General features: G+C 48.4%; 1 long non-coding RNA gene across 6 annotated transcripts in view; it reads left to right on the forward strand.

Annotated features, from left to right (window-relative positions):
* The window catches only part of LOC106505879, a 151241-nt gene that overhangs the window by 95709 nt on the left and 42639 nt on the right, over window positions 1–12893 (forward strand). For 5 of the 6 annotated variants that reach the window (XR_002338445.1, XR_002338446.1, XR_002338443.1 and 2 more), the window contains one exon: window positions 12548–12687. This is a non-coding gene — a long non-coding RNA (uncharacterized LOC106505879). Of the gene's footprint in view, window positions 1–196; window positions 742–12547; window positions 12688–12893 lie in introns of those variants that run through there. The other variant, XR_002338448.1, reaches the window with a different exon arrangement.

A 12893-nucleotide genomic window follows, 5' to 3' on the forward strand; every position in this document is an offset into this window, starting at 1 on the left:
ATACTATCTTGCCTGGGAGACTCTGTCTTCCTTCTCAGGTCTGTCCATCCTTTAAGACCTAACTAAATGGATTTTATGGAGGTTTTCCTAGGTTCCTCCAAACCGTGGTAATACATGTGAGCTAATTGAACATGCTTTGGCATATACCATAGTTCAGGAACTATTCAGATTTGCTTGCAATTCTTCTCTCTTGCAGGGTTCTACCACCCCTCTAATTGGGCAAGGAAGACCTTTGCTCCAGGTGTGCATGGAATGAGGTGTCCACAGAGCCAAGAGAATGAGATATTGCATCACCTTCTAGACTCATTTTCCTGCCCCTAAATAGCCCACAGTCTGCTCCCAAGTCCCACCCTCCTGAGAACAGACCTCCCCACCAGGGTCTTACCCCAGGCCTGACAGTGACCAAGGGATGCTAGAAGGGGTGAAGAGAGCATGGATGTAGCCAGAGACATTCATGGGAGGCCCTCATGGTGCAGAACAGAGCCAACCAAGGGGAAAGGAGGGCTGTGATTGCACTCCCAGGCTGGAAGCTGATCTTCTCAAGTCAATGCATCCAAGAAAAGAGAATTCTAGATTCCAGTCTGGTCTTCCCAGTCACAGTGGAGGTATATTTGTCAAGGTGGAGGAATAGAACATGCTAGTCAGCGGTTTATAAGCTTGATGGATAACTTTGAAATATTTAGCCTAGGAGTTACTGATGTGGCTCGGTGGTAATGAACCCAAATAGTATCCATGAGGACATGGGTTCGATCCCTGGCCTCGCTTAGTGGGTTAAGGATCTGGTGTCGCCATGAACTGTGGTGTAGGTTGCAGACTCAGCTTGGATCCTGCGTTGCTGTGGCTGTGGCTATGGCATAAGCTGGCAGCTGTAGCTCTGATTCGACTCCTAGCCTGGGAACTTCCATATGCTGCAGGTTCGGCCCTAAAAATTAAAAAAAAAAAAAAATAGCCTATTTTACACAAGCCTCCATTTGTACTTTTACTCCTGGTCCAGCAAAAGTTAGGGGTGGGCCTGATTCAGATAACCCTCTCCATCCTGTGTTTGATAGGGAATGCCAGCCTTTTCCTTTTAAGATGAGGGCAAGCTTAAGTCAGTCCCTCCTGAGACGTCAACATTCTTTTTCAATGTTCCTGTTTTGTCCTGATATTATCCTTGCTCTGCTTTCTTATTTTGTTCTGATGATAGTAAAATGTTTCCATGGGAGTCAAAAGTCGTTCCAACAGGAAGACTTAGAATGAACCAGTGAGACAAGGGTCATGGATCCCAACACACACTTTCACAGTCAAAACTTCTCCTGTAAAGGAAGGAGAACTGTGGTTCAGGTGAAGGGCTTCGTGGGGTGAGAGCAGATGGCGTCTCTCCATGGCCAGGCTTTAGTCTTCCCAGATGCACCTGCTCATCCTCCACATGGGAAGAAATGCCCACGCTTTCCCACAGACGCTTTCACTGAAAGATCTGCTGGTGATGGGGTGTGGGTAGGAAATGCCTCAATGATAAGGAAGCTATTGCCACTCTGTGTGAGAAGAGGAAAGGATTGCCCATGGGCAGGTATATCATGACCCTGAATCTATTTGGACAATTTCAAAGGTAGATGAGATGCCTGAAAATTAACATGAAGGGCATATGACAAAAGTCATTTGGTCAGATATAAACACATCTTGATTTTTCCTTTCTGCAGCTGGCTTTTCCTTCCTCTCACCCCAGTGCCCCATTCACCTGGGAGAGCAGACAAGTCTTCCCAGTGATTCACACCCCCTTCTGGTTTCCACAGGCATCCTGCCTGAAGGCTGGACCCCACATCCCCCACCCACGGACATAATGAATGAATTACCATTTCCCTCAGTGGCACATCCTTCACAGCTAAATTCACTTCACTTTCAAAAATTAATTTGGGCAAAAGCCATCCTCTTTCACCTTTTCTTCTCTCTTGTTTCCTCTTTGATATCTCATCCAAATGCTTCAGCAAAAGCTTTATTTTTTTTTTCTCTTTCTATTCCATCCTATTTGTAGACCAAAATTTTACTCCTATCATGGTTTAGGAAGACCAGTACACCCATTTAGAATCTTAGGAATGGAAAAATATCTGCTTTTGTATATTTGGTACAAAATGTGCCCTGATCTTGTTCTCCATGGCTGGTTCTGTGCTAGTTAAATGGCAACTTCATTTCATTGAGAAGCACATAGAGTCCTGGGGCTATTTTACAAGAGTTGCTTGCCAGTCAATAGCTAAGTAGATGTTATGATTCTTTTTTACAATGCAGCCTTAATGTAAGGGGTTTTGAAATAACAATACAAGGAAGGTGATGAAGAACCATCCATCACTAAGTCAGGGGTTTTCAATCTGAGGAAAATAGACTTCCAGGTATCTGAGAAATGATAAGCAAAAATTTTAGAGTAGGAATACATATTAATCACAACTTTTACTTTATGTAGCAGAAATCAAAATTTGCCCAGTCAATATCCACTGCTCTTTTCTTTCTTAGCCACAGAACCCTTATCTTGTGGGGAATAACAATGAGTCCAATTACAAAATCCAATTTTTTCCACCTCCACTACAAGTTGATATGGCTGTGCCTGAATTCTAGCCACTGAGATTTAAGCAGGAGCTATTGAGTGGGGCTTCCAGGAAAGCTTTATTTATTTATTTATTTATTGTCTTTTTACTACTTCACCTGTGGTGTATGGAAGTTCCCAGGCTAGGGGTCAAATCAAAGCTGTAGCTTCTGGCCTGTGCCACAGCCACAGCAAGGCCAGATCCGAGCCACATCTGCGACCTACACCACAGCTCATGGCAACAGCAGATCTTGAACCCACTGAGTGAGGCTAGGGATCAAACCTGTGTCCTCATGGATACTAGTTGGATTCATTACCACTGAGCCACAATGGGAATTCCCAGGAAAGCATCTTAAATAAAGGAAGAAAGCCAGACATACTCCTTCTTGCCCTTTCACCTTTTTCCTTCTTCCTGCCTGGAAGGTAGACACGATGGCTATGCTCCAGCAGTCATAATGGACCAAGAGGTAGCTTTGCAGTTGGAAGCCACTCATGAAGGATGGTGAAATGGAACTTTAGAAGGAGCCTGGGACTGCCTTCTTTAAACTTTTTTTATGCAAGATAAAAATAACCCCTATCTTCTTTAAGCTGCTGACAGATGACTTCTGTTTTACGGAGTTCAGTCTAATCCTAGCTGATGTGCTCCACTGCCCGCAAGTGTAACAAATATCATGTTATTTTTCTAAATCAATGAGAAATGAATTTTAAGCCCCACTAAGCCAACTGGTTAGCAATCCAGTCTCAGCTAAGCACAGGAGAATATCAAGCATATCTCTGGGCTTCCTGTTATGCCCAGAAAATGTGGTGAAACTTCTGATATTTGGCTCAGCAGGGTGGTTGCTAAGATGACCAGCCAGAAGGAAGCAGAAATTGCTCCAGAGCTTCTGAGCTTGGTATTGACCCAGAGGCCATGGGCCAGGCATGCAACCACAGCAGCCCAATCAAGGACCCCTGCAGCCATGGCTTTTGTTCCCACTGGTCCTCATGGGTTTCATAAGAGCTACAGCGTTGACCGTCACCACCTCCTTGATTCCCGTAACTCACAACCTTCCCTAGAATCAGGGGGTCCCTTCACCCTCAGGCCAGTGCTCTGCCTCTGCGCCTCCGAGTGCTCCCCTTTCCCTCCCTTTCTGCAGGATGTTGCACTGTCACCCCTGGGGACAGGGCCACTTTCTTGAGGGTGGCCTGGGGAAGGAGATGCTCACCCTGATAAGGGGCTTTTCTTACCTCATCCAGTTCACTTGCATGTGAACTTCTCCTGGAAGAGGGCACCCCTTTCTCCAGATTTACAAGCCAAGAAGGTACAGCTAAAGCATGAGGAATCAGCTCTGTCTTGAGATTCTGATATCTCAGAAATTTCACAGACGTCCACACCAGCATCCCCAAAATATGTTGTTCTTGTATCCATAGAATATAGGATGATTCAAAAGGTAAAAAGCATAGAAAATGAAAAGATGAAATAAGGACAGAATGGAAGGGAAAGTGGAAAACCAACAAGGCTTAACATGGAAGGATAATCGATCTTGACGAGGGAGATGGAAGGAAATCAGTACCGATGGGGTGGGTATATAGCTCATGCCTCCGTATGTTTGAAAATAGCAGCGCGCCTTGTGAGAATAATGGTCTCAATGAAAAGACAGCATGTGTGAGTGACTGTCTTTTAAGTGAAAATTATTACAGATTTGACTATATCCCAGTTATGTAAAAAAGGTAGACATAGCACGTAAACAGATAGCTGACCTCGTGCAATCTGAAGTCAGGGACAAAGAGGAGTTTGATGTGAATAATACAGGCGTGACCTTCCTTACACAAATCTAGCACTGGCCTCTCATTTAAAATTTATAAAGATGTTTTACTTGCCAAATATTTTAAGCCACTTCTGAGTCTAGGCATGGGGTATATCAGTCCCCATTTCTAATCATGCAAATGCAATCAACCAGATTGCATTCAGAACACTCTGCCTCTGCTTCCCCATCTGTAAAATGGCCATGGAGGCACTTGCCTCTGCCCCTACAGGGGTTTAATCAGCATCAGTGATTTAATGCACGTCAGGCTTGGTGAAGCAAGAGAGCCACAGAGACAGGCTTTGTTGTCACTGCTGTTACATGAATGATGACTGTCTGGGGCCCCGGGTGTAAATGAACTCACAGGGGTCACGTTGTGACAGGCTGGCTCCCTGGCACTTTTTACCTGGCACTTGCACCTGCCTGGGGACCAGGTGATGGAGTTCAGGCTTGTTTGGGTTTGCAGCAGGTAATGATAGTTTCACCGCTCCTTGTGTTGTTGAATTGAGCTGGGTTTGGGGCGTTCACCATCTGATTAATTTGCCCTTCTGAATCACTCCCCTGCCTAGAGAACTGAGAATCAAGTCTGAAACATTAGAAATTTGAATCTTTTTTTTTTTTTTCCCAGCAAAGCTATCCAATGGCCTTATTTTCTCTAAGTGTTACCTGCAGTCACACTGAAAGGAAGCTCAACTGGGGTCCTTCTGAGTCAACCACTTCATCCTTTTATTTCTTTTCAGGCTACTGTATTTCTTTAAAAAAAAAAAAAAAAAAGGAAATCAGTCAATGGAATAAGCTTGCGAGCACAATGCACTGGAAGTTGGCAAGGAAAGTCATGGATGAGTCAGGAAATTATCTTAACCTTGTGCTTTTGGATGAGGGAGAAATACATTCAAAGAGAACACACTTGATGTCCGCACACTGAGTCTGAGCTGTCAGCCTCAATGGATGCTGGGGTCCTGAGACGACGTGAGAAGAGGCTTGATGAGCTGCAGGGGGTGGGGGGGGCCGGGGCTGCCAGGAATGTCCCCTCCTCCTCACCCCACAGTCTTCCCTCGTGGTGTCTGCTGCCTCCTGACCACAGGAGTGTGTCCAAAGGCAGAGACTCAGAGTCTGCCAGGCTGTAGAACATTTTAACAGGACAGGATAGGAGGTTGTAGAAAGACCTGGCTTCTCTGGGCTCAGGTCTACTGTGATCTGGAAATCACTCAGTAGATTCTGGGCTTCTTTTTCCTCATCCCACCTGCACAAGGAGAAGTCTTCCTTTCCTGGGACCATAGAGTGTGCATTTCACTCCAGGCAAAGGGCTGTGCTGCATTCAGCCTGGAGGCATCCAGGGCCTGTGGATGTTGCAGGTTGCAAGGTGGGAATGAGAGCGTAATTGGAGTCTGATGATCCAGTGAGTAGTCAAGTCTTACTTGTTTACAATGTCAGGCAGTAGGATGCACTGGAAAAGGATAAAGGAAGCATAGCAGAGACAGAAGCCAAACTGGAGAATCCTCTTTAGCAGAAGTTGCAAATGCCCTGCCCACAGCCCCTGACTCAGTCCTGAGTTTCTCTGGATGCTGGAGTGACCAGGCCACAGCGAGGAGAGGGCTGGAAGTGCCCTGGAGTTAGCACCCCCACTACCACCCTGGGAACTAGCTTCCACTGATAAGTGACAGGATCCAGTGGACAACTGCTTGGGAATGACTTAGAAGCAGGTGTTCCAGAAGATTCCCCAGAGGGATTGTACCCCAGGTAACCTACTCAGTAATCCACCCTCCAACCAGGCATAAAGCCTTAACAACTGGCTCTCCAAAAAACCACAAATGCCCATATTTGTAGACTTTGCTGGTTTCTATGATGCAAATGCTCCCACCCTGGCTGAATTTGAGATGGCTGCTGTGTCAGCACCACGCTAGGGGTTTGGCAGCCTCAGGAGCCGGCTGATAGGAAAACAGGCTAAAATAGGGAGCAAGCAGTGTGAGTAGTGCTATTGCTTTGATACAATTTATATAATTGCATGTTGATATAACAATTTTTAATAATAGCTACTGGCTTGCAACAACTGGCTTGCAAAACCCTGAAAATTTCACAAGCAGGCTCCCTGCTTTCTTACCATCCCCTCTGTCTTCACTCCCCTGTGTACCCCGGGGCGGTTTCCTTTTCTTTTCTTATTTTTTCATTTTAGGGTTGTACTTCACAGCATATAGAAGTTCCCACCCTAGAGGTCAAAATCAGCTGCCGTTCTACGCCACAGCCACAGCAAAGTGGGATCCAAGCAGCAGCTTGCAGCAACACCAGATCCTTAACCCACTGATCGAGGCCAGGGATCAAACCTGCATCCTCAAGTATACCAGTCAGGTTCTTACCCACTGAGCCCCAATGCGAACTCCCTGTTTCCTTAATCAATGACTCACACTAGTACCCTGCCCCAGGGTTTGCTTTAGAAGGAGAAGGAATCCCCCACCAAGCCCCCATGGCTGCTTCGTCCCCACTTAGGCCAAGCTGACCTCAGACTTGGGCCTCAGTCCTGGAATTCTGCTGTCTTCCTGGCCAGGACTCTCCATAGTCCCTTTGTGTGACTCCCTCATCTCCAGAGACAGAGCAGAGGGACCCATCCCCGCTCTCTGCTTCTGTCTCTTCTTCCTCGAAACAGGGTGATCCTTTGTCCTTCTGATGGGCTGGGTACCATCCTGGGCACCACTCCCTCTCTTCCCCCTCGTAGTCACTAGTGCTGCCACAAATCCCTGCAACTAGGTGATGTCGGCGGGTGAGTGTGTATATGTGTGAGTGTGTGTGAGTGTGTATGAATGCATACCTTGTGAACATATTTGAACACATATGAGTCTGTGCACAAGGGAATATATAAGTGTGTATCTGAGTTTGTGCACGTGTGAGTGTGGGTGTATTTGTGAGGGTAGGTTGTGTGTATATGAGTGTGTGTGCGCATATATGTGTGTTTGTGCAACCATCTGCCTGCATATGTGTGAATGCATGTGTATATGAGTGTGTATGAGTGTGCCTGAGTGTGTATGTGTGTGTGCTATCAGCATCTCTTGCCTCTTTCTCTGGTTACAGAGTGCCATTTTTGTTTGGGGCTCCACCCTCACATCACACCCCATGTGGTTCCTGCAGAGCTGCAGGTGAAGTGGCCTGAGCCCACCAGGGCAGAGAAGGGAGAGGGGGCATGAGGGCTGGATTGACTGACATCCCACAGTAGCTGGTTCCCTGGAACAGGGGGCATGGGTGGGGTTTCTGCCCTAAGGGATGCGGAGTCTCCAATGGAGAGTGTAAGGCACAGTATCCTTGTGGAACTTGCTGCTCAGGAGAGGGGAGAGCGGGGCATAGTTAGGAGCTGCTTCGCACCAGTTAAGCAGATGGAGAGAACAGTGCAGCTGTGCTAGGCCAAGAGCAGCAGTTCTGCAGAAGGGGAGGAACACTAGGATGTGTCCCCCGCTTCCCAAGGCCCTCAGGGTCCCAGGAACCTGGGCTCATGCAGAACCTGCCAAGTGAGACACGGTTGTGGATGGCATCTGAGAGGGCTAAGAGTTGAGAAATGTTGCCCATGGTGGGTGGGGGTTTGACTTCTCTGGGGATACAGTAGAGGTTGAGGATGGGACCACGGGACGCTAGATCCCATGTGGCTCCTCAGTGTTCCCCTGCCCGTCCTGTCTCGGGAATAGGATGCATTTCACACTTTCTCCAAGTTCAGGATTCCAGGGACCTCAGAAGTCCCAAACCCAGGGGAGCCTGGAGCTAGTTCCACTGCTCCCTGCAATGAGACAGGAGGGTCCCCCCAGTGCATGTGGTCCATGGACCTGGCTTCGTAAGATGCAGGTGTCTTGAGCAAGGATCCCCTTTACCTGCCCTTCGGCAGGTTGTGGAGAGGCAAGCAGGCAGCTTTGAGAGCAGCAATGGCAGAGGCCAGAGGGGAGTGTCTCATCCTGTACCTGAGCCACCTGTGTCACCTGTACTGTCCTGGCTCAGAGCTACCCCATCTAGTCCCCAGGCCCTTCCTGGGATGTGTGCTTCCTAATGCCTTTTTTTTGTTTGTTTGTTTTTTGCCTTTTTTTTTAGGTCCTCCCCCAAAACATATGGAGGTTCCCAGGATAGGGGTCCAATCAGAGCTACAGCTGCCAGCCTACACCACACCCACAGCAACGCAGGATCCAAGCTGCATCTGCCACATACATCACAGCTCATGGCAACGCCAGATCCTTAACCCACTGAGCGAGGACAGGGACTGAACCTGCAACCTTATGGTTCCTAGTCAGATTTGTTTCCGCTGCACCACAATGGGAACTCCCTAATGCCGTTTTATAAGTGCCTTTCCTGCTTGACTCAGCGAGGGTGAGGAGAGTAGTTTACAAACACAGGCTCCACTGGATAACAGCATTGTGGGGGGCACCTGTTGTCCCATCACGCAACACACTCCTGGCTTGTGGGCAAAGGGTGGGTTAGGTCTCAGTCACTCCAGTACGACTGAGGGAGGAGCAGGAGGCTGGGCTGTTGCTAAGAGACAGAACCTACAAGGACACCAACTCAGCAAGATGATTTCTCCAAATCTGGGTACTAAACCCATCCAAGACAGGGGGGATACACAGAACAAAGAATTCCACCGAATCCAAGAATCACATGATGCCTCATCTTATTATCACAAGCGATGTATCTTGAGCTCTTTTTGTGTGCCAGTCACGTGACATAGCATCCCTGAACCATGACAGCCCCTGGAAAACTAATAAAAAAGCCAGGAGTGTCTCCAGGATCCAGACGATGCCCCCTAACTTAGGTGACTTCCGGCACATGAAGGTAACAAAGTAACAGGCTGGTGGGTGAGGAAGGCAGGCATCGATTAAGTGCACGCCCCAATCCAGAGTCACGAGGGGGAGGGGCACAGGAATCTGCATTTTAACCACCACCCCAGAGGGCTGGTGGCACACCTCTTTGGAGAGCCACGGCCTTTCATAGAAAGTGTGATCACTGTTGGGAAACCTGGTTTCATTTTTACCTCTGTTGTCCGCAATGGCTTTCTAAGAGATGCTCGCTTTGGGTTCCTGCCCACCTGACCTGGGAGGGTATCCCCCAGCCACGCCACCTGCAGCACTTTGGGGGTGCTCGCAGACCCCTCGTCAGCCTTGCCTGCCCTGGTCTGAGTGTTTGTCTCACAGGGGCTGCTCGGTTGTGAGAGAACCTTGACGAAAGCAGCGTGTCCTTGAACACGTTTCCAGTTGTCCAGAATCAATTTCGGTGAACCCGCGGGTGAGTTGTGAGAGATGCTCCGTGTGGACCAGCACACAGAAGAGCTCGGCCGAAAACTGATCACACCGTGGATCACACCGTTTGTTTTGTTCCCAAAGTGAAAGGAACAGAACATACAGGTGGACAAACCTGCAGGGGCAGCTGTGTCATTTCAAAAACAAGCCCTTCCTGACACATTCAAGTACTCGATGACTGTGACTTCCAGGGATTATTTTGCTCTATTTCTGTTTGTCAGAGCTCCGTTCTCAGGATTGAAAACATGCCTCCGAACCTGCCTTCTCCGGTAAGGGAATAGTTGATGGGGAAGAAAACACATTTTAAATGTGTATGTTATCTGCACTTTCCAGATGGTCAGGCATCAACACCAGGTCTCCGTATTAGGGAGACTGGGCTGCATCTCCTTCTCTTTGTCTGAAGCCTCATCGCTTTAGTGCACACAAGATACCTCTGTAGTCTCTGCTGTCTTTCTTCTCCATGTGCTTTGTCTTCAATTTTCTGTTCTGTTTCATTTCCAATTTCCTCTCCCAGCTCCCTCTGGCCACTGTGTCTGGCATCTTTGGCACCCCAAGGGGGCCGGGGTGGCCCTGGGTGTTGGGTGGTCTCAGCCTTCACCTGCTGCCTTTCCTGTTCCTGTGTGTTCATCACATTTACAAGGGTCTTTCATGACGTCTCCTCCCTGTATTGTCACAATAATGATTTCATGTTGCCTCTAATTTTTTTTGCCTTTTTTTTTTTTTTTTGCTTTTTAGGGCCCAACCCGCAACATATGGAGGGTTCCCAGGCTAGGGGTTAAATCAAAGCTGCAGCTGCTGGCCTACACCACAGCCATAGCAACTCGGAATCCAAGCCTCATATGTGACCTACACCACAGCTCACCGCAACACTGGATCCTTAACCCACTGAGTAAGGCCAGGGATCGCACCCACATCCTCCTGAAAACTAGCCGGGTTTGTTGTGCTGAGCCATAAGGAGAACTCCTGTTGCCTCGATTTTTAAGAAAATCTATGACATCAAGTAAGTGACACAACTCATTAGTAGCGGAGTTCAGCCTCTACCCTAGATTATCTTGGCTCAGAATCTTGCTTTTATCTTGCTATTATTCTCCTTCCCCTCAAACCCTTTGATTGACTCTAGCTGCCTCTTCTCACTTCCCACACAAACTGAGGTCCCTGCCCATGTCTGGGGATGAGAGACTGGGTGACACACTTGCACAGGGATCCCCAGAAGCACTTTGGCTGCAACCTGGGGTTCTTCCCAGGAGCACCGAGTGATTCTGCTCAGGGAAAGGGGAGGGGGTGTTCTCGTCCATTGCAACTGACTGGAATCTGCTTCTGTTAACTCCCCAAAGATGGACCCTCCTTTGCAGATCAGCTTCAAGCTTGAAGTTTTGTTTCTGCCCCAAGCCTGTCCCCATGCTGCCCATGCCTGTCATCAGGATGAGCCTGCTGTGAGAGGCCTGGGGACAGAGATGGTAGGGAGGGCTTCCAGGGAGAAGCGGCAGGAGGTGTGCAAAGGCTGGGGCACAGGGCACCATGAGAAGAAGCTCTGGACCTGGGGACCTGGAGATGCGGCCGGGACCCAGGTGAGGGGCAGAGTACAGGGTCTCGGAGTTCTGGGTGGAGCACAGGTGAGAGACTGGGAGAGGTGAGCTGTAGCTTTCTGGACCTGGCTGAGCCCTGTAATGATGGATAGAAGAGGAAGTTGCCAAGGCCTGCCAGGCATGGAGTGAGGTGGGAGGGACTGCCTTCCAAGGTCCAGTAGAAGATACCATAGGTGCCCTTGCAAATGGGCTGGAAAAACAGCAAGGGGCATTGGCATTCTTAGAGAGGACACAGCACTTTCTCTGCTTTTGCACTTGTTCAGTATGATTCCAAACAACAGGGTTTAGTTCTCCAATACCAACTGTGTGTCCAAGGATTTGATGCTATTCTGACACTAATTAGACTCTGATAGGCTGAGGCCTCAGAACCACAAGACAGTGCTCACTTCAGATGCTGGACACATGTCCCAGAAACTCCCACGCATCTGACTCTCAGCTATAAATTTGGAGGCTCCCAAGATCCTACTCAGTTTCAGTAATTCACAAGAACTACCCATAAAATTCAGGAATGTACTATCTTTACTACTCCTGGTTCCTTATAAAGGAAAAACTCAGGAGCAGCCCAGTGGAAGACCTACCTAAGACAAGGTATGGGTAGGGGTGGCGTGGAGCTTCCATGCCTCCCTGGGTGCACCCCCTCCTGGCCCATCCATGCGTTCTCCCACCCTGAAGCTCACTGAACCTGGTAGTTTAGGGGATTTTACAGAAGTTTTATGACCTAGACAAGATTGATTATCTCATTGGCCATTGTCGCATACCTCAATATCCAGCCCCTCTCTTAATGCTGTTTATTATACCACAATACTATCTACCAAAAAAAAAAAATGCCCAATAAGCAGGAGACAGTTTCCTGATTTGAGCCCCAGCACAGATATATCATCCCCTTGTCACCTGTGTGATGGAGGGGCATGCCTGGCTTGTGCCAAGCCAGCCTCACTTCCAGGGGAGACAGAGGAGCAGCGAGTGCCCATGGGGACTTTGAACACCTGCTGCCTGACAGAGGGAGCCTGGGGTGAGCAGCTGCCCCCCAGCCTTCTCAGAGGGGTCCTTGGCCACCAGCCCTTGCCTAGGCTTGAGTGGCCTCCACTAGCCCTGCCTCAGGCTCTGGGCCTGCCTGAACCTTCTCTTCTCCGGAGTGGTGGGTGTGGCACTAACACGGGAGGCCACTCAAGGTCTCGAGGTTGGGAGGCTGCTGTGAAAGATGCTTGGTCTCCAGTTCTTAGTCTTTGGGACTTGGGGGGGTCGGGGGGAGGGCGGACAAATAAGAATTGTGCTGAGACTCTTTGTGTGTATTATGTGTGGGAGGCACATAGTTTATAGCATTTGTCAGTTTCCACAATGTAAATCCTCAAATCCTCTCTCAAGGTGGAGTTCCAGCTGTCAAGATGATGTCACCCAACACAGAGGTGAAAAGAGGTAGGCAATCGTCACCATCATAAAGTGTTCTGCCATAGACACAAATAACCTGAGGATCACAGATGACCCAGCGTGGTGAAATAGAGGGGGTGAGCTATCAGTATTTATTATCTTCGATTTTCATATCATTGATTTAATTGTCAGTGTATACATTTTAATTTTTTTGGTTTTATTTTTATTTATTATTATTATTTGCTTTGTAGGGCCTCAGGTGGGGCCTTTGGAAGCTCCCAGGCTAAGGGTCAAATCGGAGTTGCAGCTGCCAGCCTATGCCATAGCCATAGCAACACCAGAT

Source organism: Sus scrofa, chromosome 14 (assembly GCF_000003025.6).
Source record: "Sus scrofa isolate TJ Tabasco breed Duroc chromosome 14, Sscrofa11.1, whole genome shotgun sequence".
NCBI classification, from domain to species: Eukaryota; Metazoa; Chordata; class Mammalia; order Artiodactyla; family Suidae; genus Sus; species Sus scrofa.